Here is a 12400-nt window from a genome sequence, read left to right as displayed (position 1 = left end):
TTAAACATACCGTTGTCTTTGTTATTTCAGCCAAGTTGAACTTCTGTTAGTGCAAGCTGATAAACCATCGCCCTGTGTCTGTGCGCGCGTGTCTATGTGTTTGTGTGTTTGAGTGTAATATAAGTACAATACGCAATAAATCGATGTGGATTCAGGGAGCTCATATACTCTTCGGTGCAGCAATCCGTCACGCTAAATCCCTTTCTCTTAGATTCTTCATGGTAGGTACTGACCACGGCCTTGCCTTTGAGCCGCTGGGATGGAATGGCATGTGGGAGGATTTGGGCCCTTTTCAGAACAGCTTGCAGCTCTAGTTTTAAATAGTTTGCATTGTTTATGTGGAAAATGCATCTCAGAGTACCAATTTGATGTGGATGCATGGTTAACGTACCGATTCTGTTCTCCCACAGCAGGAGACAGGTGGTGGGAGAGGTTTTATCAGTGTTCAGAGGATTAATATTTGTCTGGGCTCTCTGGTCCACTTCCTTCCTTTCTTCCATTGATGTGACGGGGCTACGACTGTATGTAGGACACCCACTAGGTCACAATAACAGCAACCACACTGCTGAGTTGTGTAGAAGGTTATTCCCACTGAATCTGAAAAAAGTCTCAACCCTATATTTAGCTTCAGAATTCAAGGGCTCTCATTTTAATTTTTTAAACCTTTTTGCACCAGATGCTCCACGTTGAGGTTTTATTTACTTTTAATAGGATGTAAAATAGGTCTAGAAAACCCTTTTCAAACTTTTGCATAAACAAAATTCCTTTGGTCAGACAGCATATTCATTTCTGTGATGATGATATTCCTTCTGCTGCTGAGCAAAAATACTCTGTGGTAATTAATATGATAATATGTGCGGTGGCATCATTTTTTCCAGGCATCACTGCAAGCCATGTTAAATTGAGGTTTTTAGTGAGGTTTCAGCTGGAAACACTGAGGGAAGACATAGTACAGTCTCTGTCAGTGCTTGGCAAATTAAGGGGGGGTGGGGGTGTGATATTTGGTTTTGGGAGAGGTGGGTGTTTTAGTCAAAGCAAGATCTATTCTTGTTTTTCTGGATATCTGCGTGAAAAATTAACTCAATTTGCTGGTAAAGAACCAAGCCAAACCTTCCTGGCACAGTTTATCCATTAACCTTGGCGAAAAGCACATCATAAGCGCGACATGAATCACTTAAGCTTCACAAATCAAGCGTGTTCATATTTTTCCGCACTTTTTTCTGCTGTGTTTTTTCAAATTGTTTTTTTTCTTGACACCCCGATCGTTACACGTTGTTTGTGTGCAAAGACATGATTTACGGGGTGAAATGATAGTGGTGCCTTCATTTGTGGTTAAGCGCTTGCAATATACTACTCAAATGCCCACGGCTGCCAGTCACCCCAGTCCGTCTAGACGGGGTAAACACCAGCTTTTATAGACCTGCTGACTGACAATCACTCATGGTTGGGTTCAGGAGGTATAAGAAGCCGGTTCAATTAAACTGATTGACAGTTGGTTGCATTCTTTATGTGCATGTGATGAGAAGTGGCTTCATCTCAATGGTGCTTGTGCAGTGTTCCAGCAGTATGGAAGATCAGTGCTCTGTCTGCTCGAATGGACAACCACGGCACGGAAATGTTGGACGGTTCAGACTACGGGTCAAACACACCTCCCCCACTGCCACATCTGCAGTGATAACTGCTCTGCCCAGAGAAACTACTGTGTCTTCCCTCTACCGACATGAAAAGGTGAAGGCAGGGAGGCTGGATTGCCAAGCAGCTCGTGGGGAAATGCAGTAAAATAAAGGGGTCAAGACATCTTTAAATATATGCCGTAAATGTGATTTGCCAGTGGCATGCAAAGAGCATGTCCGGGGGAACCCTCAGCTGCTGCAGTTTTACTGTGAGATCAGATGATTTAGCTAAGACTGTGAGCTCAGCTTGATTGCAAAGCCTGGCTGAACTAAGCTAAATTACTTCGTTTTTCTCTGCCGAACGTCTGAGCCCTTTCCCACAGCCAACAATAGCATCCATAATACAGCTTATGAATCATCCTGGTTTAAAGGCAGATAACAAAGACCCTTGGACCTTCCCAGGAAAGCGAGTGTTGGTTTTGATTTGCTCCAAAATCCCTAAATCCCACTTCCTCTCTGTTGTATCTGGTGTGGTTGCTTTGTAAATTTGTACTTATTTACTTGTGTGCTTTTCTTTTGCTTTGGGCATAGATCACTAATGCCACTGAAACCACAGCAGATCCCTGATTCCATTAATATTGCAGGGACAAACAAGATTGTGTCATATAGCCACCAAATCGCATTTCATGTATCTATAGTGGTTTCTGTCACCCTAACAATGTGTAGATCACACTCCATTTCCCATTTCAATCTTTTGTTTGACCATTCAGGCTCAATATCTGATCTGAGATGTTGCTTAACATTCAGTCCCAGCGGATGATTAAAAAAATGCTGCGTGTGTTACAAAAATCCTGTCACACGCAGCTGGACTGTGCGTACATTCCTGCAGCAGAGCGGTAACAGGTTGCTGCACAGCTTTGAGTTGGGCCCGAAGTTGGCAACCTTTCTAAATTTCCGGTTGCCCTTGGAACAAACAGTCAAGACAGGTTTATGTCAAGTTAAGTAACCTGACAACTGTATCCAGAGGTGAGCGCAGAAGAAAGGTTTGGATGATTTGCATACTTTCATGTGACAGCTTTTTATTGCTCCTCTTTTCAACAGTAGATTACTTTTTCTTAAGCTCTTACGATCCTTTAACTGTCAGTAATAAGCAATGATTGTCTTGTCCACAAGGGGGTAGGCAGTCAGCACACATGCCATATGCGACTGTAAATGCACTTTGCCATCTGAGTGTGTTTTTGTTGCTGCCGTCTTTATGTTGTAATTTGGTCCTGCAAAAACAATAAAAATCCCCCTGAAATCCATTCGTACAGCCATACCCCCTAATTGCCCCAAACTGCACTTTAGCACAACACTTTGCTACAGGGAGGATTTGGAACCCAAGAGGACCCATTCATTAAATATAAGGACTTAATTATTACTCTATTATAAGTATCAGGTTATCATGGTCACTTCCTCCATCATCGCACCTTTAAATCCTTATTAGAACACATAAAGTGATACTCATGGCATATAAAAAATTTAGATCAAAGTTTTTAAGGCTAGAATAATAAAGTGCCGAGTGAGAAGATGAAAAGCTTGCAGATTCCTGCAGCCAGAGCACACTGGCTTCACGCTAGCACACATCACAAAAAGACCAGCAATGAGTTTTATATAGTCATCGATGATGACATCAAATTACTTTTGATGGATGATATTGAAATAAATAATTATATACAATGAAGACAAAGGAAAAATAATACTAAAAAGAGAAAATTAATTATAGGGCATGGGTTCCGTCAATGAATCTGTTGTGGTTTTCTTCTAAAAGATGTGAACCATGGCGACACATGCAGATTAATGGATACTTTATTCTGTAATTTCACACAGAAGTGTCCTTTTTTTCAACATCACCAGGCTTGTATCAATGGATGTGTGTAAACTTGTAGCATCTTGATCATATTATGTCAGTGTTTTCTCTGGGTGAGACTGCTCTGTTGCCACGATTGGTCACACGTTACATTAACCTCTCTGCGTGCATCTGGGTTCAGGGGACTCTGCGGTTTCTTGTCTGGAGCTTTATGAGAACCTTCCCTTCAGCCTCTCCCAGCCTCTACTTTATGTTGATAGGAAATATTTTATTTTATTTTTTATCTACAATTTTTCTGTCACAATACTGCAACTCTATAGTGCCTCTGCATGGTGCACCATGCACAAAACAGGTCTGCCATATTGTTTCTGGAACTATATTCATTTAAAAAAAAAAAATCTTATGGCTCTCACTCTATTGTCACATTCTGCAACTTTGACTGGGTTTACTGGCTTGAATCAGGCTTCTCTTGGTGGGATTTTAAAAACTAACATTGGATTGAACATTTCTGTGTGGACACATATTCTATTGTGTGGTGCTCATAAGTCAGATGAGATATTCTGGCAAAACAATGTAACAAGAAGGTGTACTGTATATACTGTACATACAGGTAAAGTCACCAAGGCTCAAATTATTCATTCAGGCCACAGTTTCCACAGAAAATATTCATGCTAAGCCTCCTACTCAGTAAATAATAGCCAATGAATCAATATACTGTATGTGCTAGAACTTCTAATAAGTATGAAAACCTTTAAATAAACATGTGTTCTTCCCTAGTCCATCTTTTTGTTCAAGCTCAATTTTGCATTCATGCATAATAATGATGCCTCAGAAATCTTAGTTTTCCAGTCTGGACTCCCACTTTAAGCTGTTTTTATAGCGTGGTCTCCAGTCCAAAAACAATCTTTTTACACGATAACATCTGGGCACTGACAGCCCTGTCAGAGTTCAGCGCGGTGGTGTGTATATTTTCAGTGATGGGACTGTGGTGGAATCCTCTGTCCATTACTAGCTGTTGTTTTCCCATCAGTGCTGGATCAACACAGATGACCCGACACAGGTCTGTGCATACACAAGCATGTGTATGTATTTGCGTCGTCACAGAAAGCTGGGGTTAGAAAACCCAGCGCATCTCTGACCCTGACTGAGTTTGTCAGCGCGTTCACATTTGCAGCTGCTGCGCAGGCTACCAACGAACAGTGGGTGTTACTTGACATTGACCTTGGCGTGTAAAACCACTCGGCGTTGTTGTTATTGAAGAGCAGAAGGGAAAGGAAAGTGGAAGTAGGTCAGAGTTAAAAGATAGACAAAAATGTGAATAAATGGGTAGAAAGTGAGAAAGTCAAGTAGCTATCTGCTTGTTGGAATTCTTGGAAAGAATCTGACATTTTGAGGTTACTAACTGCAATGATAAGATTGTGTGAAAGTGTGCGAGCAGGGTCCAGGGGTATATCAATTAAAGGGACAATAGCTTCTCTATTTCCCGGCAGGTGGCATTTGGAGGCTTATGGCTCAGGGAGATCCAATCATGTTGGTGATGTATTTGTCCTTGAGGACAAAAATAGTTGCAGTAATACTTTGGCTTTATATTCCTACCGTCGACGTCTAACTTGCAATAGATTTGAAACTGCCTGGAGGTCTTTTAAACCCGTTAAACCATATTTATTCCAAAACAAGCAAGTTTTTTTATGATGGCCTGGACTGTCATTGTGGTGCAGTCTGCTGTAGTTAGGAGTTCCAGACAAGGTAATGAAGGGGACTCATGGAAACTGTTATTTAACACAGCTAAACTGTGTAGAAATGTCTGTCACTCTCATGGCTGGTGAGGAAGGTGAGGTAAAATGTTTTAGAAGGACCAAGCCGGGGACTGATGAGAATGAACAGCCACATTTGTGGTCGACACAGTCTTCTGTCACAGTTGTAGGTTCAGTCAGACCTGTTACTACAGACCCCAGAGATTTGTAAACCATCTGTAAAGCTGCCCTAACGCTGCCTTGCTCATAAGGTTTAATTTTTATCTCTTTGTCAAGTAATGGTCCATTTTCACTGCTCTTTCTTGGGTCTGAAGACTGGATATGCCGTAATAAGGAATCTCCTATATAAATCTCCATATATGCTCCATGTCAAAACAATTGTGCTAGAAATTATTATTATTATAATATTATAAGTTTTCATCTTTGCGTGACTTTTCAGTGATAGCCTGTGTTACCTGCGCACAAAGCAGTGTATCAGTTCATGTAGCAACATGTTAGCAGTCGTAAAGGAGACTGATTCCGCAATGTAAAGCAATTCAGCTGCCCACTCTTCCACCGCGCCGACCTGACTGAGCTGAAAGAGCTGACTTCTTTTTATTGCCAGTCGAGCCATTCATGTTTCTGTTATTATCAAAAATATCGGTGGAGAATCTAGTGTTGTTCATCTCGTGCTTGTCCTGTATGATAAAGTTATTAGTGAAGACCACTGTGTCATGCAGGCCTTTGAAATTTGAAAAGACAAATACTTCTACAAGTCATGTCATATTCAGCTGAATGGTATTACCTTTGAAGAACCATGACATCTGACATTCTTGAGCCCTTAAAAAGAGCCCAAAAGCAGTTTAGCTCTTGAATCAGACTCTCGGGAGAACAAAATTCAGCTTCGGGGAAAAGATGAGGAAAAATGATTCAGTGTTTATAGCTTAGTCTCGCATAGCTCCCACTGTGCTGCAGAAATTATACTGACCTAGTTGCATTAGCAGGATTTCCCTTCCTTTCCCCCATCAGCCAACAACAATGCTGAAAAAGCTCAGATCAGATTAGTCTCAACGTACAGACTAGGCTCAAGCTGGTGCAAGCTAAAGGATTGTCAGAATTGTCTCCGTTGTTATGATTGGTATAAATCTGTGGAGAGAGATCATATCAGACAGAGAGGAATCCCCAAGGAGCCCTCACTGCAGAGCACAATCACGGATGTTTAAAAGAACACACGTGCACTGGCATATGTGAAGGTGTTTGCCTGCTCATGCGTCCTCACGCTGATGATGTGTCAAAAAAAATCAACAATCACTTGTCATCCGTGAGTACTCAGCTGTGTATGTACGTGCACATTAGCTGTGTGTAGACAAGTGAAAAGCACATGTTCATGTCTGTGTGATCGAACCCCAAATATCAGCATTGGTAACCCTGCAGCGACTGCAGTAACAGCCCGCAGTGGAACAAAAAGGTTGGTTGGAAAATGACAAGTCAGTGTGTGTTTTGTGTTGGCTCTGGGTGCCATTCAGTTATAATATCTGTTACAAACGAAACACACGTGTCTGAAGCAGAACCAACAGACTGTTTTCTCCTAAAGCAACGTCAGCTGGAGACATGTTGGCCTACAAGCTAAACACATCTCAGGTAGATCTGATTTACTTCAACCTCTCATGTTACCCACAGTCCAACAGCTTTTTCTTCTTTAGGATGATTCAAATTGTACTTTTGCAGGTGAGCCCAGTTATTTTACCCCTCACACAAGTCTCCTCAGCAATGACTGCTCCTCTTGCCCGTACAGCACGCAGAGCGATTAATAGTCTGACAATGCTCCGCAGCAAGAGCAAAGATAAACATCTGTTTTAATCCTCAAGGTTAACAAAAGCCACCTCAGTGTTTCTTTTCTCTAAAGTTGTTCAGGTGACAGTAGCTGGGCAGCAGCTCTATACCTCCTCTTTAGAAGATTTACCCATAAATGTCTAAGACAGATTTTTCCAATTAAAAAATGTGACTTCCAAGATGATGGAAACAGTTGGGCTTGAATGCATGCAAGGGAGAGTACCGATGGACTTTTAGTGACATATATAAACAGCGCTGATTTAGGGCCTCAGAATCCATTATAGGAGCATCTATGTGTCAGCCTTTGAAGATTATGATATAGCATCAGTCTTTTCTTGTGTTGTTATTACAGTCTTGTTTGGAATATTGGGGCTCTGCACATGGAAGCTATTACCTGTGGGCTTTTCCATCAGGAGAAATGGGGGATAGAGGTCATCACATCATGCCCAGCTTATTTTTTTTTGAAGACCCCCTGTCCTTGCTTACAAGAGGACAGTGCTTTTCCATCGAAGCTGGTCTAGGAGAAGCTGGAGTTCACACTACACCTGACATCCAATGTTGTTATTGTGAAGCACGAGCCATTTGTTGTCTCTAGATTAAGAACCATCTGTGTTCTTATTATCCCTTCCAGGGAGCGTCCACCCAACGCTGTGTGACTCCAGGAGTCAGCAGTCCACTGGGCTCAGCAAGCCTGTGAAGGACAGGAAAGTGAACGCACGCCCATCTGGACCCCATCAGGAAGAGGTAAATAGAGCCAGATCCTACAGGGATCATTAGAGCCAGGCCTTGGCTCCCACTCACCATCACAAACGACTGAGGCAAAGCATCAAGAATAAAACTATTGCCATTGACATTAACTCAAACTGTGTGCAAAAATGCAAATTCATTCAAACCTGCTGTGCATATTTTCAGTCTTCCATCCTGCAATAGACTGCCCTCTGCCTCCAGTACATTTCAGTGGGACGGTGCTGGACTCAGAGACCTCAAGGAAGGTGTTGATACAAATCAACGTAGACATGCTACATTCAATTTTTTACTAAAGGCAGAGATGAATATTGACTGTGTGTAACCTTCATATTCTGTCATGTGACTCCTCTTTGCCCTCTGCTGAAGTGTAAAACTTGTCTCTGCAGCTGATTTAATGCCATCTTGGAATTTGGCTGTAGGGCGTCTTCAGCTGGTCCCCTTTGTAGCTCAGATTTTGGTATATGTATAAAGCAGACGCTAAAGGACGACTTAAAGCAACAAGTTTCCACGTGTTTGGCTTCTACTCCTCTGGCTCTTTAAGTCTGCAGTCGCAAAAACAATTCTTGCTCTCTCAGCTCTTCATCTCCCAGCAGCTGCTCACCACTCTGTGTTACTTCCTGCTAGCATTCATGTTCCAGCATCAACCTTTACTGTTGTGGACCTAACCTCCTTTTGTTGTCACACACCACATGACGAGACTATTCTGTTGGCACCCTGTGAACTGCACACTTCATTACTTCACTTCTTTATGGAGTTAAAGTGTTGGGCTTTTCAGACATTAACTTTGGTGTTTGATCTTTGTTCTATCTGGCGCCCGGGTCTGACACGAGGTCCAATAGCCATAAAGAAGCTAATGTTGTGCTTGAGAAGAGATTTATTATAATAATTAGTTTTTAACCTGGTCATGGTCAGGGCAGCTACATATGGAAATATGCAGTGGTAATAAAGATAATGGGCCCACTTTATAAACGACAACTTTCTGCTTAGTCTCCCATTAAACCTGCAAGAACACCAGTGGTCCAGTTTTAATTCAGGCATAATCAGCACCCCACAGTTGGAGATGGAGAATGGTTTGAACTCATTTGTAGACATTCTCATCTGATAATTTTCTTTTAGAGAGCTGCTCCATTGGGAGCCTGCTCGCAGACTTTGGAAACAGTTTGGGGTTAGTGGCAGACTGAAACATAGCCGGCCTCTGCTCGCTCCCCTGCTACATTTGGCATCCCAACCTGAACTCACATTGTTTTAATCTTCTTATATGCACAACAACTGCATTGCTCCCGGTGACTTAAGTTCTGTAGGAATTTGAATACAGCAGCACCGAGGTGAAGGTCGGTCATTTCCCTTTTAGCTTTAGTTTCAGAACTAAACATTTCTGTTCATTCGTTTTTTTGCGTGACTAAACATTAAATGTAGCACTGCTGCTGCACATGATCCAAAGCCTCTCCTGATATGTTTTGTCAAATTCTTGTTGCCATGTGTCACATATTTCCAACGTGCAGTTCTTGAGAAATCTTAAATTGTCTTCAAGTTCACATCATGTTCCTTTCGCTCGTCTGTGATGGGGACTTCCAGCCAGCGAGCAAGGAAAGAAGTCACAAACATAACGTGAGTAAGACTCAAACACTAAAGCTCTGGCGGGAACATTTCCTCCTCAATCATATCAGGCCCATTTTCATCTGGAATAAGGGTTGTAAAACAACGAAAGAACGTACACCTATGATCCCAGACTACATCTTTCCATGTGTTGTTTTTTGGGGGGTTTTGACCAGTGTTCAGGATGTTTACGAGGTGAATTCTGAGGTCAGCTACTCTTACCTGCAGTTCACCTTCATCACCTCGCTGAGCTTCCTGTGTTGTCTGCAGTGTCTGCTGACTTGTCCTGATTTTATCCGCTGTGGAAAAGATGGATGCAGACTAAAATAATGGTTGCATTTCACCCTAGCTTACCTCCTGATGTTTTTATCATAACAGGAATTGGAAAGAGTGCTGACAGTTTATATTATAAGGATGTAAAATTTTGTTAGCAGGGAAAAGACACGAGAACAGAGAGAGTGGCTGACTGTGGTTCTGTGCATAGCAGAATGTATTTCATTTCTGTGTGCTGTAGGGAATCTACATTTGTAGCAGTGCGGGCTAACTGGTGCTTATGAACACCATGTGTCTGTCTCTCTGTATTCATGGGTAACAATTATCAGAACCCACACAATGAAAATGAAAACTCCACCACATGTAGATCATCAAGTTTTTTTGTTTTTGTTTTTTTGGTGAGGAAAAAAACGTTGATCTAAACCAATTGTGTCAGCTTCATCTCCAAGTGAAAGTTCACTCCTGCTGTGTGACAGTAAACCTAAACCTGACACGAATACACTGGGATGTTTTGGTGAGGTAGAGTAGCCTTTTAGTTTTTTTTTTTTAGTCTGAGCTGATTCGTTGTGATTGACCCTGAGCAACAAATCGGCCTTCAAGATGAGGTGATCAGCTTCAGTTAACCTTAGCTTAAGTTGGGTCATAGAGTTAAATGAAAAATCAACTTCCAGTCTAATTGCATGTGGCATTTGTAAATAGATTTGGCCACGAGTCGATAAACTTGCATTGCAGGGTAGGAAATGAGGGAATTAAGTTTCAGCAGAGGATATGCATGGCTATGTTGTCCATTTGCATGAAACAATAGCAAATCCTTGTGCTGGCTGTATGCTTCAGAGTCATTTTAGCGTGTGTCTGTGGCTAAACACATTTCTGTGCCACCCATAATCCAAATTACTGTAAACCAAACCCAAGTTACACCTTGGCAATGGAAGGGTGTCAAGTTGGACAGGAAAGAATTTATTTGAACGTGACTAGAGTTTCTTTGGCTCAGCTCCCTGGTGGGGGATATGGAGAGGGTCTGTCTTTGGTTATTCTGTCCCCCGACGTCTGTGCCACATGCGCTCCGAACAATAGACGATTCATTCATCTCAGTGTCTGCAGATCCAGCCAGAGTGGGCTGCAAAGAGTGGAAACCTATTCAACCTTCCTCTATATTGCAGCAGTAGAGACCTACCACACAATATACACCCATCATCAGTACTTCAATATTTCCTGTCATTTAATCTTATATATATTATGAACATTTTATTGTATGCTATTCGCATCACAGGCTCACTAAATGGGATTTGATAAGGAAAACACACACACATACACACCAAAAAAATGTCCCCATATTTTTACAGTGTTGCTGTAAATAAACAAAGACCTATCAGTCAGTGCGATCCCTTGTCCTACACTGAGCTCTGTTGGGGTTGGTGGTAGTTGGAGTTGAGGTGCCCTAAAGTGAGTCAGGGATAGGATGAAGGGTTACTGTTGCAGATACAGACTATAAATTAAAGTGTATATTCCTCAACAGAGAGATGTTAAATAAACATTTGTTGATGGGGAAGAAAAAAGGATAAAAATCATGAATAATAACACAACCAATTTTTGAGTAAATATATTTTTGGCATCTAATGTACTATAAAAAACTGAAGTTGCAACAAATGGTCACATTTGGATTGATTCATTCTTTTATTGATGTTCATTTGTACAAGAATCTCACTTGCATTCCCCCTCTGAGGACCTCATGTGACCTTGACTGACTGATTCCTATCAGTCTCATATTTCTGTGTCTGAGAGGCCCTGGAATGGAGCTGTGACCCACAAGTCATGCCCTTCAACTGAGTGCCCAAGCGTAGGGTTTTTCTTTCTTTACATGGTTAACACACATGTAACTGTGACTTAGCTGGCATAGAGAAGTGATTGAGCATTTTGGTTGAGAATCCTGTCGGTTCTGCTGAGGCTGAGGTCACTGGCTCAAAACCAAAATAATAAACGTGAGGCAGAGTGAAGTTTGTGAACTGTATTGGACAGTCCCCTTCTTTTCTCTATTTTTCCTCCCCCCAGTCTCTCCACTACAGCCCAGCACAGAGAGCGAAGGTGATGATAGGCCCCAAGCTTTCCCAGTAGGCCTCCCTTACTAGTCACTCTGAATGGGTGTCTGTCCCAGAACATCTCCATCTCTCATCACCACCCCATCAATCCCATGCCCCCGTAACTATCCCTGCAGAGACAGGGCTTCACTGTGTCCCAAAATCCACCACACTTCCCCACTGGTTGTGGGTTGTCACATCTACTTGACAGCAGAGGCCCCTAAATAATGGACATTTAAGCCAAAGCCCCCCTCTATACCCAGCATCAAAATGCCACCGCTACAAGAATTAGCATCCCCCAATGTACCCAGATTCCACACGCGTGTCCAAGAGTAAGAGACCATTTCCCAGTCTATATATCCATAGTGGGGCCCCTCTAACTTTCTTTCATCCACATCAAGGTCACCTGACCCAGTAAACGCCTGCAGGATCAAGGCCTCCTGTGGGAATCGCAGTGGATGTTATCATAGCATTCCAGTCCATGTGAAAGTATGGCAATTAGCATAGCTCGAAAATGTTGTTTTGCTAGCTTCTTTCACCGAGTCCCCATCTGTAATGTAGACCAACCCTGTCTGCAGGACTCCATCCATCCATCCATCCATCCATCCATCCATCCATCCATCCATCCATCCTCCATCCATCCATCCATCCATCCATCCATCCTTCCATCCATCCATCCAT

General features: G+C 42.3%; 1 protein-coding gene across 2 annotated transcripts in view; it reads left to right on the top strand.

Annotated features, from left to right (window-relative positions):
- The window catches only part of LOC130536123 (uncharacterized), a 144362-nt gene that overhangs the window by 11277 nt on the left and 120685 nt on the right, over positions 1-12400 (top strand). For both annotated transcript variants that reach the window (XM_057051788.1, XM_057051787.1), the window contains exon 2: positions 7660-7772. The gene's annotated coding sequence lies outside the window, so the exon portion shown is untranslated. The remainder of the gene's footprint in view (positions 1-7659; positions 7773-12400) is intronic.

The sequence above is a fragment of the Takifugu flavidus genome, chromosome 13 (genome assembly GCF_003711565.1).
Source record: "Takifugu flavidus isolate HTHZ2018 chromosome 13, ASM371156v2, whole genome shotgun sequence".
NCBI lineage: Eukaryota > Metazoa > Chordata > Actinopteri > Tetraodontiformes > Tetraodontidae > Takifugu > Takifugu flavidus.
This window is presented reverse-complemented; position numbering and strand designations above follow the sequence as displayed.